Consider the following 15955-nt stretch of genomic DNA (forward strand, 5'->3'; position numbering starts at 1 on the left):
ATAAAACTATTCTACACGTTACAAGGATCGCATGAGAGCAAGAATCGTTGAAAACGGATTTAAAACGGTGAAGTTATGGCCTAAACAAGGCTCTAGGGCTTTATTTGCGAAAAACAGAAAGAGACCGAGGGCGTAAACATAATTTTGTATAAAAACTCAGGGGCTAGGATGTAAAAAACAACTCCTAGGATGGCGGGTTAGATTTTAGAAGATTCTAGGGGTGAAAACATAAATAACAGGGCTATTTTGGAAATACTTTCCTACAGGCTTGGACTGCCGGTTGATTTATAGAAACTTGGGGGCTCTTTTGCAAAAAGGCCAAGGTTGACCGGTATCTAGAAGTTTGACTCGGGGCTGGATTAGATCTGGGTGGTCAGATCTAGATCTGACGGCTGAGAAGGGTTGGGGCGGTGCGGGCGGTGGCGCTAACGCCGACGGCGGGGCTCATCGGTGTTGGCCAAATTGGCCATCCGGGCTTGGTTTGGCTCGGGTTTTTGGGACGGGGGGAGAGAGCGCGAAGCGGCGAATGCGCTAGCGGGATCTGCGCGATGCGCAGAGGCGGCGGAAAGCAAACGCGGCGGCGAGGGGCGGCGAGCTAGCTCCGACGAGCTAATGCGCCGGCAAGAAGGCGAGATAGGAAAAGAGAGGGGGTCGGCGAGGTTCCTCTCACCACAGTGAAGCTCCGGAGTGGCGATGTCGTTGAGGAGAACAGCGGCGCGATGGCGGCGGGCTCGAGCTCGTTAAGCGGCAGCGCAGGCTAGGGTTTGCGAAGGCGGCGGCTGCGGGTTTGTGGGTTTAAGGGGAGGTCTCGGGTTCCTTTTATAGGGGGGCAAGGGGTCTCGCCGTGCGCGCCGAATGGAAGGCCCCCGAGGATGGCGGGTGGCAGCCGGACTCGGACTCTGCTCCGAGTCCTGGTTAGGCGCGGGGAAGGGGACGCCCCCTGATGGGCGGGCCCCAGGCGACAGTGAAAGAGAGAGAGATGACGGGCTGGGCCGAGGGAGGAAAAGAAACGGGCCGGCTGGGCTGAAAAGAAGGAAGGGAGAAGAAAAGGTTTTCCATTTTCTAAACTGATTCAAACACTTTCAAATTAAATTTGAATTCAAGAAATTCAAACTCAAGTTGAACAAAAGAAAATTAAAATATGCAAAGCGGCATGAATGCTCACAACCTATTTTCCTTATATTTATTTTAAGGCTAAATAAATTATTTAGTTCCCGATAAATGCTCTAAAATGCAAGATAAAGCAAATAAAACCTTATCGGCCTATAACAAAACTAATTAAATTTATTTGGGTTCCTGATTTGAAATTTAGGGTGTTACACTAATTTTGCAATGCACATCCATATGTTGATTGTTATTTTGTTTAAAAGAATTTTTAAATGCAAAATATGACTTTGGGAAGGGAAATATCAATGCATGTAGAGGATTAAGAAAACAAATGTGTGTTCCCATGGTTGAAAACGCAATTATTACCATTCCTTATGTTGGTTGGTGTTGTTTTCCTACACGAGGCACCTTATGCATTATGCAGCTATAGACTGTAGTAGGTAAGTTAAGAGATGTTTGGTTGGACGGTACCGGTGGTACCATCAGGTACTGTTGCCTTTTGATTTTTTGTGATCCTTGATCTGACTATTTTAATTAAAATAATTAATTAGATAAGGTATTGTAGTAATTGTGTACCCCTACCATTAATTCCCTAATCCCATTGTGACAAACGACGCGGATGAAAATGTAAATTTGGATCGGATATGTCAAATTGCAGAGACATGAAATTACCTATCTGTCCTTTACATACTTAAAAATAATAATTAAATGGAGTACCGATCCGATGTATACTTGGTATCGGTCCTACCATTTTGGTATTTCCCATTACTGTGGCTTGCATACCTCTTAATTTTCCACTGTTTGATTCCTACCGATGGATGGCACTTATTTTTTCCAACCATCATAAAATTTCTCATAAGTTAATCGATGAATCTCCTTGACATGGAAAATTTTCTCATAAGTTAATCAAGGATATTCCTCCAGAGAATGGTGGAGGCACTTCCAATCCGGGTCAAGTTGATTTCTTTGATTTTTTTTCAGCAGGTAGCTGTGCAAAACCAACATCAGCAAGAGTGGCAAGGACATCAACACAACAATGCCATTCAAAACCAGAATTGGGGACAATGGAATGAGGATAATGCTCCTGATGCTGCTCTTCATACACAAACTCAAAGAGGTGGCATCCTTGACTTGAATGAGCCACCAGAGAATGCCTTTCCAGTGAGCATGGCACCTCCCCCGGACCCTGCCCCTTCCCCTTCCTCCTCAGTGGACCTCATCACTTGCCTATGCTTAGGGAGAACAAACACAGCTTCAGTGCATCCAATGCAATCCCTCATGCAACCCAAAAACGATCAAGTTAGTCTGTCCTTAAATATCTTACACCCTGATCCCTCTGAAGGTTCAGTGAATGACTTTTGTGTCCCAGATTTAAACCAACCAGCAAATACAGATAAACAACAGGTATAAGTAGTCTTGCACTGCCTGCCTAACATCCTCAACCACAACAAGTAGAGCAATTCCTACCTGAAGAGATCCTGATTGAAGACTAAATGGCAACTGAGGAGTTAGCTTAGCCAGCAGCAAAGGCTGAGCAGTTTGATCTGAATGTACAAGTTGGCCGGTATGATGCTTGATCAGAGGTATTTTGCTCTGGCCCCGTCTTTTAGACATAACGTGCTAGGTATGACACATCAGTGGTATTCTGCTCTCACACAGTCCTGCAGGGACCTTAGATGCAGTTCACCATATTTCCTTCCCGATCTCTCCTCCCTCCAGACTCTAAACTGTGGAAGGCTATGAAAGCATTGTAGCACTGCCGGAGAGGTTGGGAGATCGCACCTTCCTCACGATTATGTACAACAGTTTTGTGTGGTGGGTGGAATAATATTACATTCCTTTATGTAAAAAAATAAGAACCATGAGATCAGTTGTGCGCCTATTTTATCTCCTACCAATATTTTGGCACACATGGCTTATAATCAATTCGGATTTCCACTTCAGGTCATCTGCAACTTGTTCTTGTGGTGCATGCCATCTGGCTGATACTCATCTAAATAGTTCGTGTGAGACATTTCCCTACTTTGAGAGCTTAAATTTATTCGTAATTTCAGATTGTTTTGCTTGAGGAATTGAGCCATATTTGCAAGCATTACCATGTTCATGCTTGGTTGATAAACAGTATAGGCTGAGGTGTAGTCATTGTGAGTGGATCATCAATAATGGCTGAAGCCCTTGAGTCATCAATGTCGGGTTCGGTTGAATTTCAAGTATTCAGTTTCACCAATCTCCACGACCGACATATTACTATCTTTTCAAAGATCAGGCCTCTCTCATTACAATCCACCTCAGAAAATAGTGTCCTGAAACAGCGAGCTGAGGAAAATAATAACAGAGATGTAAAGCCATAGAGTTGACAAAAGTTTGGAACTTTGTATGGGAGGTAATCATTTACTAAAATTTAAAACTTGGTTTTCCTCTTCCCCAAACTGTAGATCACTATCATTTAAGCTGTATCATCCGATAAGTTATGTTCGATGTACCACTAAGTTTTAGCCTTTTCTTGAATATGCTAATAAAGCATTGTGTCTCATTGCATTAAATAGAAGAGCAAAAATATTTACAAGTAAGAGTTGGAAGGATAGATTGCATCTAACGTGGATTGTATTGCATTGAGCCCCTTGGGCGGTATATATAGAGTACAGAGACTTGGGGGCAAGGTGCCTACCCGATACATATGGCAGTCCGACCTTCCTAAGTGGGCACAGCCCCCGGTGGAGATAGATCTCCCAGGGGGGCGGCACGGGTGGCCGCAGCGGAAGCCTTAGGTATAGGAAAGAAACCCTAAACTCGTGATACCAAGTTGAAAGGATAGAGTACAGAGACTTGAGGGGCAAGGTGCCTACCCGATACATATGACAGTCCGAGATATATAGTATCTAGGCTACCAAATATACTCTAACAACAAGAAACTATGCCCCCACACTGCACCACTCTAGTACAGATTTTATTAAGGAGGCCCCCCTGTATAATTCGTCGGAGCAGCTGAACTTCAATTTACCGAAAGACCTGCTGAGTTCAGACCACGTTTCAAGCTATGAAAGCCTTGATCCTAAAGCACCACTCATAGAACACATAAGCCTCAGCATATTCCGTTCACAAAAAAAAGGGCCCCAGCATATGGCCTGAGATCCTGGAGACCATGTCGACGAAAGAGGAGATACCAAAATTGACTGGAGAAGACATAAGTAGTACAGATATATGTTATATCATCTTTGGATTTTATCACATAGAGGATGCTGATTTTGGTGTGGCAAACCTCTATGGCTCTATGGGCAAGTTGTTTAGGGAGAAAATTCGCGCCCACAGGAATTTTCTGCGCCATGGTGAATATATGCGGGCGTGCAGGTGTACTAAGTTAACAAAAGAAAAAAAAGAAAGGAACAAGTATTTAATAATCATTTTTCAGATAACAAATACAAGTCCCAGATTGCGCTGCACAATTTGCTAAGGTCTATCTGACTTCGGCGATGTGGTCTTCTGGTTCCCGGGGCCGCAGAAAGCTCCCGGTTAATTATCTCCGCAAGTCTAGCTTGCGGGAGCACCTCCGATTAAGCTGCTGTGGTCGTCATCTTCAGTCTTCGCTCGCGTTCTCCATGCATGTGTGGTGGTGGTGGTGGTGTAGATGGCGTCGGCATCATCCATGGCCTCGTCGGTCCATGAGCCGATATAGTGCTGCTGGAGCATCAGCAGGGCCCGCCTGAGTCGTCCGGCCTCGTCTGTCTCGAACGGTGTTGTAGTCGTAGTAGAGGTTGATGGTCGGCGAGCTGGACCGAGTCGATGAAGTGTTGTGGCAGCAGATCGTAGATGGATGAAGTGATGGCGAGGCATCTGCACGTATAGATGCACTAGCTTCCTCCATGTGGTGGTGGCGCACGTACATCTCCTTCGTGCATGTAGCCTATTGTCCTCTCATCAACACACGTACGTGCACTTGCTAGCTTGTGGCAAGGCACGCGTGAATTTGCATGCAAGCAAATGTCTGGCCGGCGAACAGGCCTCCAACTCGACGCAGCTCAGCGACGTTGACGTGACGGCACCTCGCGGCAGCCTGTCTTCACGCCATCGCTCGCCGCCTCGACATTGCTTCTCATCTTGGCACCTTCACGGCGGCGCCGTAGTTCTTGGCGCCGGCATCGTCGTCGCGTGGCGCTTCGTGGCGACGTCGTCGTCGCCGGTTCGACAGCCAGTCTCGCTGCCGGCCGCCTGTCTTCATCTGCGTCTCGGCCTCTCGATCATCGTCGACGTGCTCCCGTACGGCGCTCCGACGGCACAAATAGATGACGACTCGGCGAGCCACCAGTGGACATATATACGTGCATGCCAATCTGTAGAGAAAGATGAGAAGACAGGAACTCAACCTGCTGCTCCTCCAAAAACGAACAAGGGCGCCATGGCCTCGTCCCCCGCTCCTCCGACTTGTTCCTCGGCCTCCACTCGACGTCGGCGCGGTCTCTCTGCTTTCGCCTCTCGACTCGATCGGAAAAAAGGCTGAACCCCTAGCGCTGAGGGGTCCGTGTCTTTATATAGGCCGAGTTAGGGTAGCGTGGTGCTCCCCGGGATTTCCATCCAGCGCCGCCTCCAGTTTTCGTTGAGAAAAACTCGGAAGACTCATCCACTCGGCGTGCGAAACGGAACCACGAGTAGATAAATTAACATCCTGGATATCCGACCTCGCTGCACCGTGGGCCTGACCAAGGATGCCTTTCAACACACGTGCGTGAGAAGCCAAGATGATGCACGCGGGCTACGCCGAGTCGTTGCCGCGGCGTGGGAGCTTAGAGCAACTCCAACATATTGATCTTCCCCTTTTCTATTTTCACTTTTTCTCAATATAGGGGATTGATGTTAAAAAAATCTACTCCAGCAGATTGATTTTTCATCTCTCTTTCCCCTTTATTTTTTCTCAATCCCCAATAATTTCTCTCCAATCCCCAATAGAAAGGGGAGACATCACATCTCCCTTTCCATATAGAAAGGGGGAAAATCAATCTGCTGCAGCACTTCTTCTATATATGTTGAAATTGAGAAAGGGAATTTCCCTATATGGTGAAAAAGGGGAAATGAGAAGATCAATCTGTTGGAGTTGCTCTGAGTTCGGAGATCCGGATGCTTGTAGAATCTTCTAGGCCACGCCGGCTGCTGCGCGGGCCCGGGTGTGCAGCAATACGTCGACGTGTATCACAAAAGGCTTAAGTATTTGTACATTGATGTCTCGTACGCATGCATGGGTGCCATGCACTTGGACCGCCGCTCGTATGTGCGCACACACATATGGGCCTGCACACGCTAGCCATTTCGTTGGCCCCTCTTCCTATTTTATTATGGGGCAATATGCCAAGTGCTGCCCTGATTCAGAGAGCCTTCATCAGCGCTCATCTAGTGCATCCGGCTGTCGACGGGCGAAGGCGAAGGTCTCGCGGACGGAGTCGCTGAGGACGTCAACGCGACGAAGGCGCCGGCGCCGGGGCCAGGGCGGCAATGCTTGGGCCGGCTCCTGCAGGAGTTCGGCACTGAAGGCACGGGAAGCTGCCGCCGACGCGCATCATGGGCTCATGGCCAGGCGAGCTAGGTTCACACACGAGCACCGTGGCGGCCGGGCCCGGTTGGCGTTGATGGCGCGCGAACCGAGATGGGGGAAGACGGAGCCGCGGCGACCATGAACAGTTTAGACGGAGTTTAGACGGCATCTACAAAAAAAAAGTCAAAATCATTAAAAAAAATAGTTAAAATGGATGTGGATGGTGATGGTAAGGCTAGTGGGCCGTTCCTCCAGGGGGCGAATTGCAATTGAGATCGATAAACCTCTGCGTCGAGGGGTTCTTCTTCGCATGAGCTGCTCAGAGGATCCTCGCTGGTTTGACATTCAGTATGTATGACTTCCCTACTTCTGTTGGAGTGCTCGAAGCCGGCCATACGGAATCATAAAGGGAAGTTACCGTATGATGTTCCTTTACGTGCTCCTGATGAGAAGAGGAGGCGTATTCAGTCCTTTGGTGGGGCGGCTGCGGAATCCTTTGGCAATGGCTTGCTGCTCCCAGCTAGATCGCATCGGTCCCAGAGTAGATCGGGAGGAGGCCGATCCTCTCTGGGTGATGAAAGCTCTCATCAGTCGTCGTCCGAGAGGGTGGTTGCGACGGAGGAAGAGGAAGTGGTGTCCACTCTGAAAAAATAGCCCCGTGTTGGTGTTTTTATCGGAAACTCGTTTGTTCTCGGACAAGGTTGGATGGCTTGCGTCGGTCACTGGGCTTCCCGAACGGTATGGGTGTCGGAAGCCAAGGACGAGGTGGTGGTCTTTCCTTGTTGTGGTCGGATGTAGTGTGCGTTAAGCTTCAAAGCTATGATAAATTACACATAGATGTGGTGATTGGTGGAGAGGTGGCGGCTGACTGGTTTCTATGGCAAGTCCAGAAGGGAGCTGAGATATAGAAGTTGGGACTGCCTCAGGATGCTTAATGATCGCAGCTCTCTTCCATGGTTATGTGTGGGCAATTTTAATGAAGTTCCACACGCCAGTGAGCAGATCGGCGGTGTAGGGAGAAGCGAGAGGCAGATGGAAGGTTTTCGCGATGCAGTCTCAGTGTGTGGGTTTCAAGACCTGGGCTTCATCGGACTTCCATATACTTGGGACAACCGGCAGGAAGGGGCCAATAATATCAAGGTGAGATTGGATAGAGGGCTTGCAAATGACTCCTTCCTTAATCTGTATCGTGAGGTAAAGGTCTGGCATGTTCAGACTGCCACGTTGGACCATTGTGCACTGGCGGTGGAGTGCCTGGAGAGATCTCATCATCAAAGAAGACGAAAGCGTAACTTCCGATATAAGAATATGTGGCAGCGTGACCCCAGCTATATGTTGACAGTTCGCAACATCTGGAGATCGCAGGCAGGAGGCGGAGATTTGGCCTTGTTGCAGACGAGACTCCGTGGAATGCAACAAGCTCTTAGCAGATGGGATTCGGAAGTGTTTGGCTCAGTAAAATTACTTCCTTGAAAAAAGCTGATGGGGGTTTAGCTCCCAAACCGGAGGATATTGAGGTGGTGGCTACCGAGTATTATAAACAGCTGTTCTCGGTGCAGGAGCAGCTTGAACCGGACTTGGTGGTTGAGCATGTTCCTGCACGAGTGACGGAGGCGATGAATGACCGGCTAACGAGGCCTTATACTACTGATGAGGTGGAACGGGCCTTGCGTTTGATGAAACCAAACAAGGCCCCTAGGCCGGATGGATTCACCGCTGGTTTTTATCAGCTTCATTGGGACCTGCTAGGCAACGATGTGATAAGAGCAGTCTTGGATTTTCTCAATGGTGGTGTTCTTTCGGATGATATCAATCAAACCACTATTGTATTAATTCCAAAAACGAGGAATCCTCAAGAGATGAAGGAGTACAGACTGATTTCACTTTGCAATGTGTTATATAAAATCTGCTCCAAGGTTTTGGCCTTGAGATTGAGGGAATTCCTAGATGAGATTGTGGCTGAGGAGTAGAGTGCTTTTGTTCTTGGCCGGTTGATCACAGATAATGTGTTGATTGCCTACGAATGCATTCATTATTTAAAGAGGAAGAAGGGCAAGACGGCGGCTTGTGCAGTCAAGCTCGACATGGCTAAAGCGTACGATAGAGTGGAATGGGAGTACCTGAGACGGATCATGCTGAAACTAGGCTTTCATGGTGATTTTGTGCACCGAATCATGAAGTGTGTTTCTTCAGTTTCCTTTTCTATAAAGATTAATGGGAATTTGTCTCAGCCTTTTAGGCCGTCGAGGGGGATCAGGCAGGGAGACCCTATCTCCCCCTATCTATTTTTGCTGTGTTCTGAAGGATTATCTTGCCTTCTTAGGAGTGTTGGTCCAATGCATTTGTCAAGGGGTGTCCAATGCATTTGTCAAACTGGAATATTCTTTTAGCCCATCGACAGCAGCAAAATCGGCCAATTCCTTCGTCACGCGTGCCAGCTCCTTCCAGATCAGCAATCCTTCTCTATCCCACCGCCTATCTTGACACGTGTCAAAAACAGTGTCAAAACAACCTATCGATGTATTACAAGAATATGTAAAAATAAAAAATAAGAAAAATATTAGATTTGTTGTAGTCGTGTATGGATTGCTATGACTTGGATTCTGTATGGAAATTAAAATTCACAATGAATAGGATAGAAGGGACTCTTCATTAGTATGAAAACAAAAGAAAAAAAATATATAGGCATAAATCGATGCGATCTATCTATTATCTCGATCCAACTATTACATAAGAAGGAGCTTGCATCTATGAAACCCTCAACTTCTATGATGTCGTCACCCACATCGGTGGCCATCGTGGGAAGAGACACCATGGATGCAACCATGGCATGCACATACTTCAGCAAAGTATATCTCTTGACACCAAAATTGAAGACTTAACGTTGCTATGGCTACAAGGCTGATGAATGCATCCGCCAATACAAGATTGAACGGAGAAGTCAAATATACCTAGCCTAACTAGACATAATAATTTGTTGAGTGGGGCCAAACTACATTCACAAGCTTTTATTCTATACAGACCACACAAAACTACTAACACATTTATATCTTCTAACCTTAAGAATAGCTATCACTGTACCTAAAACTCTCTAACAGGAATTCACATTATAAGACCAAAACTACAATACTTTCAGTAAGCATAAAAGATATATTTTTGATTCTAAAAAAGCGATATATTTCTGTATAATGTATTATTTTTTCTAAGAATTCATCTTCCACCACAAATATGATGATAAAAAAATATGACACCATGGTACGTGCCATTTTAACAAAAGAATAACAATAAAATCAAGAATATTTGGACAAATTATTTTGAAAAAAGAACTTAAATGTCAAAATGAAATGAAGCTAGCTACCCGTGCTTTGCGCGGGCCATCTTGCTAGTTGTGTATGAAATGAGTATTCGAAACTCACCGTAGAAGGGCTGAGGACGTCCAACTCGTTGCTATAGTCGACATACGCACGTTGGGTGGTGGCGTATGGAGAGGAGACGTGGTCCCAAAGGTACGCCACCGTCGGACCAAACTCATCCACATCAACAAGGCTCCAGGGGCGAGGCTGAAACACCCAGGGTCAACCCACCGGTAGTCGGCTCCACATCCACAACTGAAGGAGGAAGATGCAGCCCGACATAGTGGAGGTTGGCGCATGCCGTCTGCATGCCTCACACAGCTGGCAGTAAAGGAAGCCTAGGACGGCCGATCCCTAGCTGTAGCCACCTGCATCGTCCCGTCTCGAAGGCAGTGTATGTACATCCACGAAGCAGCGTCACCAGTGTCGTTGGGAAACAGAACCATTCCAAACATATGCAGCACCAAAGCCCGGCAGTGGAACGTGGCCGTCGCTTCGTCGGCATCGTCCGGACAGCTACCAAAGGTCGACCTCAACCACAGCAAGCACACTCCAGACACGCGGCCACGCCTTCCCAGCTCAGGTTCCAGAAGTGGACTGCCCAGGAACTTGTCGACATGAGCATGCCATACATCAGAAACCGCAGGGCCAATCACTGGATTGCCCCATATAGGCAACCCCAGCAGCATGGCAACATCCTGCAATGTGATCGTCATCTCCCCGCACGGCAGGTGGAAACTGTGTGTCTCGGGCATCCACCTGAGAAAAGTTGCAAACATTGGTACAATCATTTGCAAATTAGATATACATCCCAATATGGCCTGAAAGGGTAATCTTGTTTGGGACTCACCTATCGATGAGAGCAGTCAGCGCGGCGGGATTGAACGAAGGCAACCCACGACGAAGAAGGTTGGCGACGACATGCAGACTGGCACATTGAAGGAGTGGGGTGTACCGGTGGTCGTATAGCATGACCTGTGTCCCATCATGGGTCCGCGGCTGAAGGATAGGAAGGACCTGCAGAAAAAATAAAGTTCAATGTTATAAATAAGAAACAATATTAGCGTTAACTCTTAATTTAAAGTTTACATATACGAATTAATATTAGCATTAAATGTTAAAATTTACATATAATTCCAAACAAAGGAATATACCTAGTCCTGCTCGATTAGCCTGGCCCGGTGGTCCTTCTCATAGAACTGATCCAACAACCGATACCCCGCCATCCTGCATTTGAAAAAACGAAATATGAACCAGCATGTAGCAGTTTCAATGCATAATAATGAAAGACAAAATAGAGGATATTGCATTATGTCACTCTTTTCCATGTGGTTCTAGTAAAAAAAATAGCTAGCCTTATATCTTCTTGCACTACTTAGCTACAAAAACAAAGCTTACTTCATTTAAAGGCATTTCTAGAACATGAAAGATGCTTTTGGATGCAGTGAACAACCGTAACTAGAAAGGTATATACTAATGTTCGATGATTTATTTTAGATCTATCAGATTGAAATTTGGTATATTGGACTGGAAATATTTTCAGTCACATTACATTTTTGTTCAAGGAACCTATTTGGCAATATCAACGTAGCTAAAGCTCGATCAATCAGCTTATGCTAGCTCGAAGGACTAAACAACTATGCATAACTCAGAAAGTCAGACTCTATCTGGATGCGGTCTAGGGCACATGTACAGATGTACACAGTGATTTGCATGTATTTACACACACAAGTTTTGAGCAAGAAGCCAGCTAGAGTCGATCCATTTTAACATATGACGATGATAGGCCAAACCAGTTAGTGAAACAGATCAAGGTAGAAAGTGAGTTTGGGTCTTGTTAACCAACTGAAAGAATAGTATCTATCCATATACGACGCATATCCAAAATTCTATCCACTAAGGTTCCAATTAGGTTTTAACAAAATGTGCTCGAATGAATGCATTCCATTGGACAAAATCAAGGGAGATGGAGCTCATCTTGCTTAACCTCGATCTGCCGCTTCCCCCGTGGATCTGGCTTGGGATGGGCAGATTTGGGAGAGGGGCGGTGAGAGGGAGAGAGAGGAGGCCGTCGGCCTCTTCTGTTCAGGCGAACAGAGGAAGGGAGGGGAGGGAGGGAAAGAGCTGGCCTAGGTTTAGGTCCCAGCTAACGACGCCGTGCTGGTTAGCGCCATTGTATACTAGCACGGCGCCGTGACTTTTGGCGCCGTGTATTCTGGCGTCGTGCCATGCTAGAATCCACGTGTAAATACACGGCGCCAAACGTCATGGCGCCGAACAGTTAACCTACGGCACCGTGGACTGTGGTGCCGAGCCGAGGCTCCATTTCTGGGAATCTTTCCTCTAGGAGTCCAAATGTAAAAAAACTTCCAAAAAAGGACTAGATTGCAGAAATTATACTGCGCAGCCAGGGGAGGGTGGTGGGCTAGGGTTAGGTTAAGATAGAACTTGGACTCATGATACCATGTAGGAAGATTAGATTGCATAATTGTGGAGTGTTGTTATTGCTGAGGCCCTCGGGGCTGTTTATATAGAGGTACATTGCTTAGGGAGCAAGTAGCCTCCCTTGAAGATAAGGTAAGAGGAGATTACAATCAATCCTAAACTACCATATTTGGAGATCCTAGGGATATCCCAATATACTCTAACAGGGATTTTGAGAGCTTTTCTCAAGCAGAAGAAGAAGAAGAAGAAACATGTGAATTTTGTTGCGGCTTTGGTAAAAGATTGGAAGAAATGGATGTGAAACATGAGTGCTAAGACGGAGCAGATTTTTACTGTGGACTATACTATTTATGTGCGCTGTATGAGAACGATCATGGTGTGTGAGTTTCATGTAAATGACATGACGTTTTCCATTGGCACGTGGAGACGAAACGCAGCCACAATCGCCCACCGGCTGGCAGCTTGGCCTCTCGCAGCGGATATCGCCGGCGAGAACACATGACATTTCCGGGTCCATGCGCCATGAACTTGTGCTCCTGTGGCCGTGGATTGCCATGTACTGCGTGCTCTTTGAAAAAGCTAGAAATTGGAAACTTGTCACTGTACCAATTCATGAGTCGAGAAGGTTCATCCCTTATATTTCCTGATAGAGATTGCTAATCCGTTGTAGATGTAAATCGTAATGCACAGACTTTCTTTTTCTTCTTTTTTTTTTGCCATTACTGATCAAGTAGCTAACTAAAACTAGAACTGACGGCAATCCCAAACCACATAGTACGAATATGAAAAGAAAAATCCGTGGACAGAATCAACGGGCCTGTTGCATCGAGAACGATTGACGAAGCAAGCAGTTCCTCCAGTCCATTAGACGGCCCTTTTCTGCATGTAATGCTGTGTCACAAAAACGACTTGCACTGACACCCAATTATCTTTTTTTTTGGTAAAAACAAGAAAAGAAACATCTCAATCCTGTTGGATACACGTAATCCTGTGTGTGTGCACAGTGACAGAATTTAGTTTCTTTTTTTTTGCCGGAACACAGAATTTAATTTCTTACCACAGGGAATCAAAATCCAGCAACACGTCACTATTTTTCTTTCTTTCCTTTTTTACCTGTCTATTATTTATTTGCGAAAAGCACCGTACGTCGCTTTTGGTACACATTAATAAGCAGACAAGCGGATAGAATCAAATAAGGGGCAGAATCGAATAAGTCACCATTAGGCATCAAAAACTACAACGAATTAATCGAGTCGTCAGGCAATTTGAGTGAGCATAATTGGTGTCATCAGCGCAATTTAAGCAAGGCCGGACTCCACAAAGATGCTGATGCCATGTGTCCACATCAAGCAAGTCGGTTTCATCGATTCAGCAGCAGGTAATTTTCTAAGAACTGATGAGCAAAATCAGGTTATGATTATATTGCCTGATCGACGTGTGAGATTTAATTAATCCACGCTGTGTCGAAACACAATAATTAAATCTGGGAAATGTGATAGAATGATACCAGTGCTACTATTATATTTCTGTCACCGAACAGACGAACAGAAACGAATTTTGAGATGGCAGAGTTCATTGTGATGAGCAAAATCAAGTAATCCAATCCCCTAAAGCACGGATGAGATTTTTTCTACGGCCACACACAAAAATGCACCCCGCTGAGAAGCCAGACCATAGTGCACACTAAAAATTGTACCCAGAATTGCTACTACAACAAAATCAATGGCTCTCAACAATCCTCAACTCAATCCAACGGCCAGAATGTCCAGGCTTCAACGCTTTGAAGCCTCTGCGGGCGTGTGAAGCCTCCGCTCCTGCAGCGCCCCGCACAGCGCCCCCCACGGCCAGGGATCGAATCACACCCGGCTACTTTATTTTTTTCTCTACCAAATCGATTAAAAAAAAAGCTCCCGGACCCTAGATCTCCCAGCGGTCTCCCAGCGGTCTCCTGCTCCGGCCCCTCTCCCCCATCCCTCCGCCACCTCTCCTCCCTCCTCCAAGCAATCGCCTCGCCACTATCTCTGCACTGCGCACTGCCGCAGTCGCTGCCACAGATCCAGACGCCGCCGCTGCGCCTCCCTACGACCGCCGGAGTTCCACGTGATGCGTAGCGGCAGGCCCCAACGCGCCAAACCCTAGAGGTTGTGGGCGCGGCGGCGACGGCGGCAACGCGAAACATAGGGCGACGGGCCGACAGTGTGGAGTAAGCGACGAGTGCCATGGGGGCGTATCTGGGGATGCAAGGGTGCAAGGCAGCTGCCGGCATCGGGCAATCGGCGGCGGCGGTGCGAGTCGCAGGGCGCAGGCACGGTTCAGCGGCCGGGAGGTTGGGAGGCGCGGGCACGCGACGACGGAAGGGTGGCGAGCAGGCGACGGTGAGGCGCTGCAGGGCAGCGAGGAGGCGACTTCAAGTTCGTCCTCCAGTGCAACGGTGCCAACAACTGAGGAGTCCTCCAATGTAAGTTCTCTTCTCGCCTGAGAATGATTTTACATGTTTACTTGCTGCTGATTAGTGGGTAATGGCTTCTTGTTAGTGATTAGTGCCAGTGGTTAGTGATTACTGAAGCATATAGTGTATTTTTCTTTAATTTAAGATCTATTAATGTCATGATGTTTAAAGAATATATATAGTCTCTATACTAGAATGGGCACCTGTACAACCATATAGAGTTAACCGTGGAGATGGATGAGCCTACGATGCAGGGAAGCCATGTAGTACTATTTGAGAGCATCCAACCAAGCATAAGCTGTGTAGCATGCATATATAGTACAAGATTATAGCTTACAAGTAATCCGATAGATGGCCTTTTCCTGATTTGCCTCAAGTTAAATTTGACAACAATAGAGATTTTTTTGTAGGAAGGGAGATCTATTACGGAGGAAGCATTGTCCTTTATTTGAATAGCCATGTTGATTGTGCAACTGATTTTATTTACTAAATCTCAGTCTGCTATTGCTGATCAATTGATTGTGCAATAATCATATTAGCCAATCACCCATGATGATAGTTTTGTTTTGTTCTGATGTGGTATATCTTTTTGTTTTTGTTTTTTGGACCAATTGGATTATATTATTTAGAGTGAATGGCAAGGGACACTGAAATCTGATAGGTAAAGGGCTACAGTGGCTGACATCATTTTAGTCTTTCATGAAACCATAGGTTAGTTTTGTGAATGAATTTAGGGTACAAGATATTAGTCACCACCGTTGCCTACAAATTTTAGTTGTTACCACTACCTGATGAATGAAAAAAAATAAAAGATTGATACTAGCATCATTTATATACTTGTTGTCCACAAAACTGTAAGATATTAATTTTGCTGCTTCCCTGCATGAATTCAACACCAAATATAATTTGCCATGTTGATAGTGACCTGTTTCTTTGTTGGGATTAACCATGAATTCAGTTCCTAACATGAATACTGTTGCTAAGCAGATGATTTTATTATTTGAATAGCTTCCTAATTATCCTTTATTTTGCAGAACTTGGTGTTGCTTCCTAACATCTCCTGGCATGGACAACATCAAC

This window comes from Panicum virgatum, chromosome 8K, assembly GCF_016808335.1.
Source record: "Panicum virgatum strain AP13 chromosome 8K, P.virgatum_v5, whole genome shotgun sequence".
Classification (NCBI taxonomy): Eukaryota; Viridiplantae; Streptophyta; class Magnoliopsida; order Poales; family Poaceae; genus Panicum; species Panicum virgatum.